Here is a 14,033-nt window from a genome sequence, read left to right as displayed (position 1 = left end):
TGGTGTGACAGCTTCACCCTGATGTAGGCTTTAGCCAAAAAACAACCACACCATTGAGGGTTAAATGCACTTGGTGACAGGCGCAGCTTGCCCCTGATGTAGTATATGGCCAAAAAATAAACAGACTATTGCTGGTTAAATGCACTTGGTGTGACAGCTTCACCCTGATGTAGGCTTTAGCCAAAAAACAACCACACCATTGAGGGTTAAATGCACTTGGTCGCAGCTTGTGCTGGCGCACCACAAGACACAAAATGGCCGCCGATCACCCCAGAAAAAAGTGACTGACAAACGGTCTGGGCAGCCTAAAAACAGTGAGCAATTGAATTTCAGCAGCTCAATGATGCACAGCTGCAGATCGATCGATTAATCAAGTCCTTTGGAGAAGTTAATCTGCCTAATCTCGCCCTACTGTCGCAGCCGCAACCTCTCCCTACGCTAATCAGAGCAGAGTGACGGGCGGCGCTATGTGACTCCAGCTTAACCACTTCAGCCCCGCTAGCGGAAACCCCCTTCATGACCAGAGCACTTTTTACACTTCGGCACTACACTACTTTCACCGTTTATCGCTCGGTCATGCAACTTACCACCCAAATGAATTTTACCTCCTTTTCTTCTCACTAATAGAGCTTTCATTTGGTGGTATTTTATTGCTGCTGACATTTTTACTTTTTTTGTTATTAATCGAAATGAAACGATTTTTTTGCAAAAAAATGACATTTTTCACTTCAGCTGTAAAATTTAGCAAAAAAAACGACATCCATATATAAATTTTTCGCTAAATTTATAGTTCTACATGTCTTTGATAAAAAAAAAATGTTTGGGCAAAAAAAAAAATGGTTTGGGTAAAAGTTATAGCGTTTACAAACTATGGTACAAAAATGTGAATTTCCGCTTTTTGAAGCAGCTCTGACTTTCTGAGCACCTGTCATGTTTCCTGAGGTTCTACAATGCCCAAACAGTAGAAAAACCCCACAAATGACCCCATTTCGGAAAGTAGACACCCTAAGGTATTCGCTGATGGGCATAGTGAGTTCATAGAACTTTTTATTTTTTGTCACAAGTTAGCGGAAAATGATGATGATTTTTTATTTTTATTTTTTTCTTACAAAGTCTCATATTCCACTAACTTGCGACAAAAAATAAAAAATTCTAGGAACTCGCCATGCCCCTCACAGAATACCTTGGGGTGTCTTCTTTCCAAAATGGGGTCACTTGTGGGGTAGTTATACTGCCCTGGCAATTTAGGGGCCCAAATGTGTGAGAAGAACTTTGCAATCAAAATGTGTAAAAAATGACCGGTGAAATCCGAAAGGTGCACTTTGGAATATGTGCCCCTTTGCCCACCTTGGCTGCAAAAAGGTGTCACACATCTGGTATCGCCGCACTCAGGAGAAGTTGGGGAATGTGTTTTGGGGTGTCATTTTACATATACCCATGCTGGGTGAGAGAAATATCTTGGCAAAAGACAACTTTTCCAATTTTTTTATACAAAGTTGGCATTTGACCAAGATATTTTTCTCACCCAGCATGGGTATATGTAAAATGACACCCCAAAACACATTCCCCAACTTCTCCTGAGTACGGCGATACCAGATGTGTGACACTTTTTTGCAGCCAAGGTGGGCAAAGGGGCACATATTCCAAAGTGCACCTTTCGGATTTCGTAGGCCATTTTTTACACATTTTGATTGCAAGGTACTTCTCACACATTAGGGCCCCTAAATTGCCAGGGCAGTATAACTACGCCACAAGTGACCCCATTTTGGAAAGAAGACACCCCAAGGTATTCCGTGAGGGGCACGGCGAGTTCCTAGAATTTTTTATTTTTTGTCGCAAGTTAGTGGAATATGAGACTTTGTAAGGAAAAAAGAAAAAAAAAGAAAAATCATCATTTTCCGCTAACTTGTGACAAAAAATAAAAAATTCTAGGAACTCGCCGTGCCCCTCACGGAATACCTTGGGGTGTCTTCTTTCCAAAATGGGGTCACTTGTGGCGTAGTTATACTGCCCTGGCAATTTAGGGGCCCAAATGTCTGAGAAGTACCTTGCAATCAAAATCTGTAAAAAATGGCCTGTGAAATCCGAAAGGTGCTCTTTGGAATATGTGCCCCTTTGCCCACCTTGGCTGCAAAAAAGTGTCACACATCTGGTATCACCGTACTCAGGAGAAGTTGGGCAATGTGTTTTGGGGTGTCATTTTATATATAACCATGCTGGGTGAGAGAAATATCTTGGCAAAAGATAACTTTTCCCATTTTTTTTATACAAAGTTGGCATTTGACCAAGATATTTTTCTCACCCAGCATGGGTATATGTAAAATGACACCCCAAAACACATTCCCCAACTTCTCCTGAGTACGGCGATACCAGATGTGTGACACTTTTTTGCAGCCTAGATGCGCAAAGGGGCCCAAATTCCTTTTAGGAGGGCATTTTTAGACATTTGGATCACAGACTTCTTCTCACACTTTTGGGCCCCTAAAAAGCCAGGGCAGTATAAATACCCCACATGTGACCCCACTTTGGAAAGAAGACACCCCAAGGTATTCAATTAGGGGCCTGGCGAGTTCATAGAAATTTTTATTTTTTTGCATAAGTTAGCGGATATTGTTTTTTTTTTTTTTCTCTCACAAAGTCTCACTTTCCGCTAACTTGGGACAAAAATTTCAATCTTTCATGGACTCAATATGCCCCTCACGGAATACCTTGGGGTGTCTTCTTTCCGAAATGGGGTCACATGTGGGGTATTTATACTGCCCTGGCTTTTTAGGGGCCCTAAAGCGTGAGAAGAAGTCTGGAATATAAATGTCTAAAAATGTTTACGCATTTGGATTCCGTGAGGGGTATGGCGAGTTCATGTGAGATTTTATTTTTTGACACAAGTTAGTGGAATATGAGACTTTGTAAGAAAAAAACAAAAACAAAAACAAACAAAAAATTTCCGCTAACTTGGGCCAAAAAAATGTCTGAATGGAGCCTTACAGGGGGGGTGATCAATGACAGGGGGGTAATCACCCATATAGACTCCCGGATCACCCCCCTGTCACTGATCACCCCCCCTGTAAGGCTCCATTCAGACGTCCGTATGATTTTTACGGATCCATGGATACATGGATCGGATCCGCAAAACACATGTGGACGTCTGAATGGAGCCTTACAGGGGAGTTATCAATGACAGGCGGGTGATCACCCATATTGACTCCCTGATCACCCCCCCGTCACTGATCACCCCCCCTGTAAGGCTCCATTCAGACGTCCGTATGATTTTTACGGATACATGGATACATGGATCGGATCCGCAAAACACATGCGGACGTCTGAATGGAGCCTTACAGGGGGGTTATCAATGACAGGGGGTGATCAGGGTGATCACCCCCATGTCACTGATCACCCCCCCCTGTAAGGCTCCAGTCAGACGTCCGTATGATTTTTACGGATCCATGGATACATGGATCGGTTCCGCAAAACACATGCGGACGTCTGAATGGAGCCTTACAGGGGGGGTTATCAATGACAGGGGGTGATCAGGGTGATCACCCCCCTGTCACTGATCACCCCCCCTGTAAGGCTCCATTCAGACGTCCGTATGATTTTTACGGATCCATGGATACATGGATCGGATCCGCAAAACACATGCGGACGTCTGAATGGAGCCTTACAGGGGGGTGATCAATGACAGGCGGGTGATCAATGACAGGGGGTGATCAGGGAGTGTATATGGGTGATCACCCGCCTGTCATTGATCACCCCCCCTGTAAGGCTCCATTCAGACGTCCGCATGTGTTTTGTGGATCCGATCCATGTATCCATGGATCCGTAAAAATCATGCGGACGTCTGAATGGAGCCTTACAGGGGGGTGATCAATGACAGGGGGTGTTTAGGGAGTGTATATGGGTGATCACCCGCCTGTCATTGATCACCCCCCTGTAAGGCTCCATTCAGACATCCGCATGTGTTTTGCGGATCCGATCCATGTATCCATGGATCCGTAAAAATCATACAGACGTCTGAATGGAGCCTTACAGGGGGGTGATCAATGACAGGGGGTGATCAGGGAGTGTATATGGGTGATCACCCGCCTGTCATTGATCACCCCCCCTGTAAAGCTCCATTCAGACGTCCACATGTGTTTTGCCGATCCGATCCATGTATCCGTGGATCCGTAAAAATCATACGGACGTCTGAACGGAGCCTGACAGGGGGGTGATCAATGACAGGGGGGTGATCAATGACAGGGGGGTGATCAGGGAGTTTATATGGGGTGATCATGGGTGATCAGGGGTTTATAAGGGGTTAATAAGTGACGGGGGGGGGGTAGTGTAGTGTGGTGTTTGGTGCGACTGTACTGAGCTACCTGAGTCCTCTGGTGGTCGATCCTAACAAAAGGGACCACCAGAGGACCAGGTAGCAGGTATATTAGACGCTGTTATCAAAACAGCGTCTAATATACCTGTTAGGGGTTAAAAAATTCGGATCTCCAGCCTGCCAGCGAGCGATCGCCGCTGGCAGGCTGGAGATCCACTCGCTTACCTTCCGTTCCTGTGAGCGCGCGCGCCCGTGTGCGCGCGTTCACAAGAAAATCCCGGCCCTCGCGAGATGACGCGTATATGCGTCGTTGAGCGCAGGGCTGCCGCCTCCGGACCGCACATCTGCGTTAGGCGGTCCGGAGGCGGTTAAATAGAGGCTGGGTCACATGGTGCTCTGGCCAATCACAGCCATGCCAATAGTAGGCATGGCTGTGACGGCCTCTTGGGGCAAGTAGTATGACGCTTGTTGATTGGCTGCTTTGCAGCCTTTCAAAAAGCGCCAAGAAAGCGTCACAAACGCGCCAAGAAAGCGACGAACACCGAACCCGAACCCGGACTTTTACAAAAATGTCCGGGTTCGGGTCCATGTCACGGACACCCCAAAATTCGGTACGAACCCCAACTATACAGTTCGAGTTTGCTCATCCCTAATCATGATCCAAATTTAAATGTGAATTGACATATTCAACAACGTTCTGGATTAACTGCTCTGGGCTAGATGGACAATCTCCTGTTGCAACATCACTATCCGCTTCACTACCGGCTGCACTCATTTTCTTACAACAAAGTTATACACAGATCTATGAATAATCTGGTTAGCCAAGAAAAGTATGGAATGTTTTACTATTTGCACAAATAATCAAAGAATTAACTCGATCTCAGTGGAATCTGAATATTATGTCAGGTATATAAAGCAAATGCTTTAAATATATATACAGTACAGACCAAAAGTTTGGACACACCTTCTCATTCAAAGAGTTTTCTTTATTTTCATGACTATGAAAATTGTAGATTCACACTGAAGGCATCAAAACTATGAATTAACACATGTGGAATTATATACATAACAAAAAAGTGTGAAACAACAGAAAATATGGCATATTCTAGGTTCTTCAAAGTAGCCACCTTTTGCTTTGATTACTGCTTTGCACACTCTTGGCATTCTTTTGATGAGCTTCAAGAGGTAGTCACCTGAAATGGTTTTCACTTCACAGGTGTGCCCTGTCAGGTTTAATAAGTGGGATTTCTTGCCTTATAAATGGGGTTGGGACCATCAGTTGCATTGTGGAGAAGTCAGGTGGATACACAGCTCATAGTCCTACTGAATAGACTGTTAGAATTTGTATTATGGCAAGAAAAAGCAGCTAAGTAAAGAAAAACGAGTGGCCATCATTACTTTAAGAAATGAAGGTCAGTCAGTCCGAAAATTTGGGAAAACTTTGAAAGTGTCCCCAAGTGCAGTCACAAAAAACATCAAGCACTACAAAGAAACTGGCTCACATGCGGATCGCCCCAGGAAAGGAAGACTCTGCTGCAGAGGATAAGTTCATCCGAGTCACCAGCCTCAGAAAACGCAGGTTAACAGCAGCTCAGATTAGAGACCAGGTCAATGCCACACAGAGCTCTAGCAGCAGACACATCTCTAGAACAACTGCTAAGAGGAGACTGTGTGAATCAGGCCTTCATGGTAGAATATCTGCTAGGAAACCACTGCTAAGGACAGGCAACAAGCAGAAGAGACTTGTTTGGGCTAAAGAACACAAGGAATGGACATTAGACCAGTGGAAATCTGTGCTTTGGTCTGATGAGTCCAAATTTGAGATCTTTGGTTCCAACCACCATGTCTTTGTGCGACGCAGAAAAGGTGAACGGATGGACTCTACATGCCTGGTTCCCACCATGAAGCATGGAGGAGGAGGTGTGATGGTGTGGGGGTGCTTTGCTGGTGACACTGTTGAGGATTTATTCAAAATTTAAGGCATACTGAACCAGCATGGCTACCACAGCATCTTGCAGCGGCATGCTATTCCATCCAGTTTGCGTTTAGTTGGACCATCATTTATTTTTCAACAGGACAATGACCCCAAACACACCTCCAGGCTGTGTAAGGGCTATTTGACCATGAAAGAGAGTGATGGGGTGCTGCGCCAGATGACCTGGCCTCCACAGTCACCGGACCTGAACCCAATCGAGATGGTTTGGGGTGAGCTGGACATCAGAGTGAAGGCAAAAGAGCCAACAAGGGCTAAGCATCTCTGGGAACTCCTTCAAGACTGTTGGAAGACCATTTCAGGTGACTACCTCTTGAAGCTCATCAAGAGAATGCCAAGAGTGTGCAAAGCAGTAATCAAAGCAAAAGGTGGCTACTTTGAAGAACCTAGAATATGACATATTTTCAGTTGTTTCACACTTTTTTGTTATGTATATAATTCCACATGTGTTAATTCATAGTTTTGATGCCTTCAGTGTGAATCTACAATTTTCATAGTCATGAAAATAAAGAAAACTCTTTGAATGAGAAGGTGTGTCTAAACTTTTGGTCTGTACTGTATATCAATACTACATAAAACAAAAATATACATTACCCAAAAGTCAAGTGATGTGCAGAGTCTTGGGGCAGTCAGCTCAAGAGTTTTTCCAATAATCGAAATCTTTCTCCAGAGATCTCCCTTTCTTTCTTTGTTTTTTTGTTTTTCTTTCTGTCCCCCTTCTTCTTTTCTTTTTGGTATCTGGTTTCTTAACCCAAAACTTATCAGATGAACACATCTTCCTAGTTTGGAACTTTCCAATCATTGTTGGATGGGTGTGTGCATTGATAAGGAGCGTGATGTCATAATACTACCCAGAATGCACTTTTGCTACTGATGTAGTATTAACTGCTCATATCTAGGTGGCATTGTTGTATAAGCAATAAGCATCATACCATTAAGGGTTAACTCATACATGCCTGATATTTTCAATACTACACACCTCTACAAGAGAAAATATGAGATCTGCACACCCTAGATGGTGGGTACTCGTAGAGGACAGGCGTCAATAGATTCACAGGAGAAATCCACGACACACCATATCATATGCATTTCATCAATTAGTCGTTTTTAATTCATAGTAGTTTGTACATCATTTTTTGTTCCATCCAGAGCAATTATTCGAGCAATATAATTAGTTAAGCAGTACAGCCCCTACTACACACCTCTGAAATCTGGAGGCCTTGTCTTAGAACCAAGGGACAAACTTTGATACATGAATGTATACTTTGAAGAACATCTAGACAATTCTCACACCGTGGAATTCATGTTTAGATAAGAAATACAATGAGGTCTCTAAATCTGCAGGTGTGGTGTATCTTGCGTATCCATTATAATTAGAATAAGTAGATATAACTGTTTACACTCTTGAAAAGGCACAACAGGCTGGGCTGCAATACCAAGCACAGCCGCTCTACAATGTATGGCGCAGTGCTTGGTGAGCTGTGAGAAGGGTGTGGCACTACTGAAAACGCCACTGCCTTCTCAAATAGCTGATCGGTGAGGGTCTCAGGATAACACAGTAGTCAAGAGACAGGCAGAGGACAGGTGTAGCAGAGTTTGTCTGAATCCTGCAGTAGGGAGGAATTAATCTCAGGGTAAATCTGAAAGAAATTACTGGCAGCAGAATGAGCCACTGGTATTTCAGAAGCAAGAGGAAAAGGAACTTTACTTTGGGCCCTTAACCGGGCCAGTTTCAATAACACAATACCAGTAGGATAGATTGCGACAAGTAGTGGGTGTGGACCCACTGTGCCAACTAACCAGTTTGACTTTGGGCTAAACCTAAGGGTACTGTCCTAACAGTACCCTGGTATTCACCATTTTACCACTGTACAGGGATTTAGACTTTGCCGCAGGGAACCAACCAAGCCGCTACCTCCTGGAGTAGTTGGCTGCTGACCCACGGAGGTCAGATAGAAAAAGTGGAGGGCCACAGCAGCGTGTCACCAATATTCTTCTTTATTTAGTACAACACCTCACAGCAAGGCATAAAAAATCTTTGCAGCAACGTTTCGGCTAGAGATAGCCTTTGTCAAGCTGCTTGACAAAGGCTATCTCTAGCCGAAACGTTGCTGCAAAGATTTTTTATGCCTTGCTGTGAGGTGTTGTACTAAATAAAGAAGAATATTGGTGACACGCTGCTGTGGCCCTCCACTTTTTCTACATGCCCTTGGACCGCGTTGGATCTGCGATCCCCTTCCCAGCTGCTGCGTGACCACCATTCTCGCTCTTTACAAGCCGCCTGTGCTGCTGCTCCTGAACAAACCTATTCTCTCCACGGAGGTCAGAGACACCGATGCAAAGTGCCAAGGATTCTGGCAGAAGACGTATTCCAAGGTCTGGGCAAGTTGAGTATGTGCGTATTCCTGCAGAATCCAGATAGCAATTCCAAGTTCAGGGCAAGCAGCAAGGAACAGAACCATAAGACAGGCAAGGTACGGTACATGGGCAGTTAGATGAGAGATCACACCATAGCTGGTTACTAGAGAGTGGGCGGTGGGAGGTGGACCCAAAGCCCAAAGACTAGAGGTGAGAAGGTGGACCCAAAGCCCAGCTAAATAGGATGGCTGATTTACCTCCTTATCAGCAGCTGGGCTGGGAGCACTAGGAAAGGATTAACTCTTGCAGGACAATTAAGGCCCTTTCACACGAGCGAGAATTCTGTGCAATGCGTGATGCGAATGCATTGCGCACACACGGAATCCGGACCCATTCATTTAAATGGGTCTGTGTACATGAGCGTTGGTTTTCACGCATCACTTTTGCGTTGCTTGAAAACCACAGCATGTTCTATATTCTGCGATTTTCACGCAACGCTGGCCCCATAGCAGTGAATCGGGCTGTGTGAAAATCGCATCGCATCCGTAAGCAAGTGCGGATGTGATTTTCACGGATGGTTGCTAAGAGATGTTGTTTGTAAACATTCCGTTTTTATCACGCGCGTGCAAAATGCAGTAAATCGCATTGCACATGCGCAATAACAACTGAATGCGATCGCAGACAAAACTGAATGACTTTGCGAAATTGCGCAGTTTTCACTGAACGCATCCGGACATGCTCGTCTGTAAGGGGCCTAACTGAGCACTAGTCTCAATTCACACAGGGAGAGTAGAGCGTCCTCCATGCCTGCCCGGGACAGCAAGAGAACAGACTGCCGGTGTGACATAGATAATATGTTGAGGACAAACACATTTTTGGATAACACCCGGGTAGATGGCGATGGCTAGATAGGTTTGAATAGAAGGCCACTCTTTCTGTATGAAGTGCACTTACACAGAGTTCCAGAGGTTCAGTGATATACTGTATTGTAACAGTAACAGACTTCCCCTCCACTGATGTTACAGTTAAGGGCTTTTCCCAATAAAAGAACAGATAAAACACTCTCTACTTGGATGCGCTCCTGATTGTTTTCTGACAAGCGTCGGCCCCTTATGCGCCATGTTTGTCACATGACTTTATGATCTGTTTTAAACAAGTAGAGAGTGTTGTTTTATCTGTTCTTTTATTGTGACCAAACAATAGGTTTGTAGTCACTATTGGTCCTATATAGGGATCTTGTTGAAATGCATATTAGTTTTGTTATAAACTAATCTAAGGAACACCCCCTTTAAGCTTGTGACCCCCTTAATAGGCGGCCCTTATATGTATAAATATGTGCAGCTCTTTGTACCTGATGAAGGGGAGTGATTCCCCGAAACGCGTTGTAACGCTGCAATAAAAGTCCTTACTCCTGACCCTGGTGACTGGTTGACGTTTTTTTACGCCGTGGGACGTATTCGCTTTCTTCATGCTACTTGTCTCCTTGGGGATTCCAGGCATCTCCAACAAGAAGATCACCCTTGATCCCGTGGCTGCAGACCGCCATCTCCAGGTGTCCAGGTCCCTCTGATGAGCTCTCATTAGTGTTGTGCCTACATTTGCACAACCTCACAAGGTGAGCCTTGTAATTTATCACTTTTTTATTCATTTGTTCTCACAGAATTACCCTATGGTGCGCACATCTGTTTAATTACAGTTTACACCAAGCCTTCCTATATCATATGGGTGAACACAGGGGCATGTCTGGGTTCAGCTCTGTATCCGGACAACCCCTTGAAACATTAGACACATACAGCTCAACTACACAGCCATTACATGCGTACAGCTCAGCTACATAAACATTACAGCTCTACAGCACTGCTACATACACCCTGGAATTACAAACAGCACAGCAGAGCCCTGCATACACAGAGCAGATAAACCTGGTCATGTGATCTTCATGACTCCTCCCACACATGGTCATGACATCATCACAGGTCCTTTACTTCCTTCTACAGCTCAGCCTGGAGCCTGACTCCTCCCACGTCTGGTCACATGGTCATGACATCATCACAGGTCCTTTACTTCCTCTTGGAACACAGTCTGGAGAATGACTCCGCCCACATCTGGTCACATGGTCATGACATCATCACAGGTCCTTTACTTCCTCCTACAGCACAGCCTGGAGCCTGACTCCTGTAGACTCTGGAAGAAGTGCAGTCACAGAACGCTCCATGGTGAAGGGTTGTCAGAGGAGGAGGACACGTCCGACCCCAGGTAAGTGAAACACTCACCACATCCACAGATGTCTCTCTGCATTCAAGCTTTGCTGTCCGGCCCCATTCACTATAATGGCGACCAGCGGCGATCCGGCAAATATGCCGAGAAGTGTCCGGACAAATCCTGCTGTGTGCAGTGGTTTCCGCCCCGGCCGCTTCTCAGCATGTATTACAGTGAATGGGGCCGGCGGGTGTCTGTTAGCTGTATGGAGCGAGCGCTCCGTATAGTATTAGAATGTATTGGCTCCGATGAGCCAAAGATATTACTTGGAACCGAACCCGAGTTCTGTATCAAGTTTTTTTTTTTTTTTTTTATTAATCCCCAAAGTTATTGCATTGCATTTTACAGTTGCAAGAAAAAGTATGTGAACCCTTTGGAATTATATGGATTTCTGCACAAATTGGTCATAAAATGTGATCTGATCTTCATCTAAGTCACAATAGACAATCACAGTCAGGGAACCTGTCATCTAGATTTTGGATATAGAGCTGAGGACATGGGTTGCTAGATGGCCACTAGCACATCCGCAATACCCAGTCCCCATAGCTCTGTGTGCTTTTATTGTTTAAAAAAACCGATTTGATACATATGCAAATTAACCTGAGATGAGTCATGTCCCTGACCCATCTCACATACAGGACTCATCTCGGGTTAATTTGCATATGTATCAAATCAGTTTTTTTACACAATAAAAGCACACAGAGCTATGGGGACTGGGTATTGCGCATGTGCTAGCTGCCATCTAGCAACCCATGTCCTCAGCTCTATATCCAAAATCACGGTGACAGGTTCCCTTTAAACTAATATCACACAAAGAATTAAATGTTACCATGTTTTTATTGAGCACACCATGTAAAATATTCACAGTGCAGGTGGTAAAAGTATGTGAACCCTTGGATTTAATAACTGGTTGAACCTCCTTTGGCAGCAATAACTTCAACCAAGCGTTTCCTGTAGTTGCAGATCAGACGTGCACAACGGTCAGGAGTAATTCTTGACCATTCCTCTTTACAGAACTGTTTCAGTTCAGCAATATTCTTGGGATGTCTGGTGTGAATCGCTATCTTGAGGTCATGCCACAGCATCTCAACCGGGTTGAGGTCAGGACTCTGACTGGGCCTCTCCAGAAGGCATATTTTCTTCTGTTTAAGCCATTCTGTTGTTGATTTACTTCTATGCTTTGGGTCGATGTCCTGTTGCAACATCCATCATCTGTTGAGCTTCAGCTGGTGGACAGATGGCCTTTAGTTCTCCTGCAAAATGTCTTGATAAACTTGGGAATTCATTTTTCCTTCGATGATAGCAATCTGTCCAGGCCCTGACGCAGCAAAGTAGCCCTAAACCATGGTGCCCACACCACCATACTTCACAGTTGGGATGAGGTTTTGATGTTTGTGTGCTGTGCCTCTGTTTCTTCCAAACAACTCAACTTTGGTTTCATCTGTCCACAGAATATTTTGCCAGTACTGCTGTGGAACATCCAGGTGCTCTTGTGCAAACTGTAAACATGCAGCAATGTGTTTTTTTGGACAGCAGTGGCTTCCTCTGTGATATCCTCCCATGAAATCCATTCTTGTTTAGTGTTTTACATTTTGTAGATTCGCTAACAGGGATGTTAGCATATGTCGGAGAGTTTTGTAAGTCTTTAGCCGACACTCTAGGATTCTTCACCTCATTAAGCAGTCTGCGCTGTGCTCTTGCAGTCATCTTTACAGGACGGCCACTCCTAGGGATAGTAGCAGCAGTCCTGAACTTTCTCCATTTATAGACAATTTGTCTTACCATGGACTGATGAACAGCAAGGCTTTTGGAGATACTTTTATAACCCTTTCCAGCTTTATGCAAGTCAACAATTCTTAATAGTAGGTCTTCTGAGAGCTCTTTTGTGCGAGGCATCATTCACATCAGGCAATGCTTCTTGTGAAAAGCAAACCCAGAACTGGTGTGTGTTTTTTATAAGACAGGGCAGCTGTAGCCAACACCTCCAATCTCATCTCATTGATTGGACTCCAGATGGCTGACACCTCACTCCAATTAGCTCTTGGAGATGTCATTAGTCTAGGGGTTCACATACTTTTTCCACCTACACTGTGAATGTTTACATTGTGTGTTCAATAAAAACATGGTAAGATTTTATTCTTTGTCTGTTATTAGGTTAAGCAGACTGTGATTGTCTATTGTTGTGACTTAGATGAAGATCAGATCACATTTTATGACCAATTTGTGCAGAAATCCATATCATTCCAAAGGGTTCACATACTTTTTCTTGCAACTTTATATGTATACTAGCTGAAGGACTCGGCTTTGCTTGGGTATATTTAACCCGTAGAGGACCCGCGCCGTACATGTAAGGCGCTACCGGACGTGACTTAAAGGGGTTATCCGTGTTAATAAAAAAATAAAAATAAACTCTTAAAACCCATCTGGATATACATATAATTTGGTTAAGCTAGATTTCATCAAGTTAAAACCCATATGTACACCTTTTCATGGTTCTGTCATTGTTTACATGCTGAGGGGGCGTATAACAACAAAGCCTGAGCTCTGCCTCATGAATATTTCTGGGCGTGAACAACCTGACCTTCCCCTCACCCTGCTCTGCACTTTGCAAAAAAAAAAATACACACGATCATCTCCTAGCTCAGGCCTCTTTCACACTTGCGTTGTTAGGATCCGGCGTCCACTTCCGTTGCCGGAAGTGCCCGCCGGATCCGTAACACCGCAAGTGAACTGAAAGCATTTGAAGACTGATCAGTCTTCAAAATGCGTTCAGTGTTACTATGGCAGCCAGGACGCTATTAAAGTCCTGGTTGCCATAGTAGTAGTGGGGAGCGGGGGAGCAGTATACTTACCGCCCGTGCTGCTCCCGGGGCGATCCAGAATGACGTCAGAGCGCCCCATGCGCATGGATGACGTGATTCATGCGATCACGTAATCCATGCGCGTGGGGCGCCCTGACGTCACTCTGAAGCGCCCCGGGAGCCGCACGGACAGTAATTATACTGCTCCCCCGCTCCCCACTACACTTTACAATGGCAAACAGGACTTTAGCATCCTGGCAGCCATAGTAACCATTCAGAAAAAGCAAAACGTCGGATCCGGTAATGCGGCGAA

General features: G+C 44.7%; 1 protein-coding gene across 1 annotated transcript in view; it reads left to right on the top strand.

The window, feature by feature from the left end:
• Positions 1–10,806: 10,806 nt before the first annotated feature.
• LOC122942504 (zinc finger protein 271-like) overlaps positions 10,807–14,033 on the top strand; it is a 32,806-nt gene continuing 29,579 nt past the window's right edge. Inside the window, exon 1 of the mRNA XM_044300169.1 lies at positions 10,807–10,916. The gene's annotated coding sequence lies outside the window, so the exon portion shown is untranslated. The remainder of the gene's footprint in view (positions 10,917–14,033) is intronic.

Source organism: Bufo gargarizans, chromosome 6, assembly GCF_014858855.1.
Source record: "Bufo gargarizans isolate SCDJY-AF-19 chromosome 6, ASM1485885v1, whole genome shotgun sequence".
Classification (NCBI taxonomy): domain Eukaryota; kingdom Metazoa; phylum Chordata; class Amphibia; order Anura; family Bufonidae; genus Bufo; species Bufo gargarizans.
Note: the sequence above shows the minus strand (reverse complement) of the source record. Positions and strands in the feature narration are given on the sequence as shown.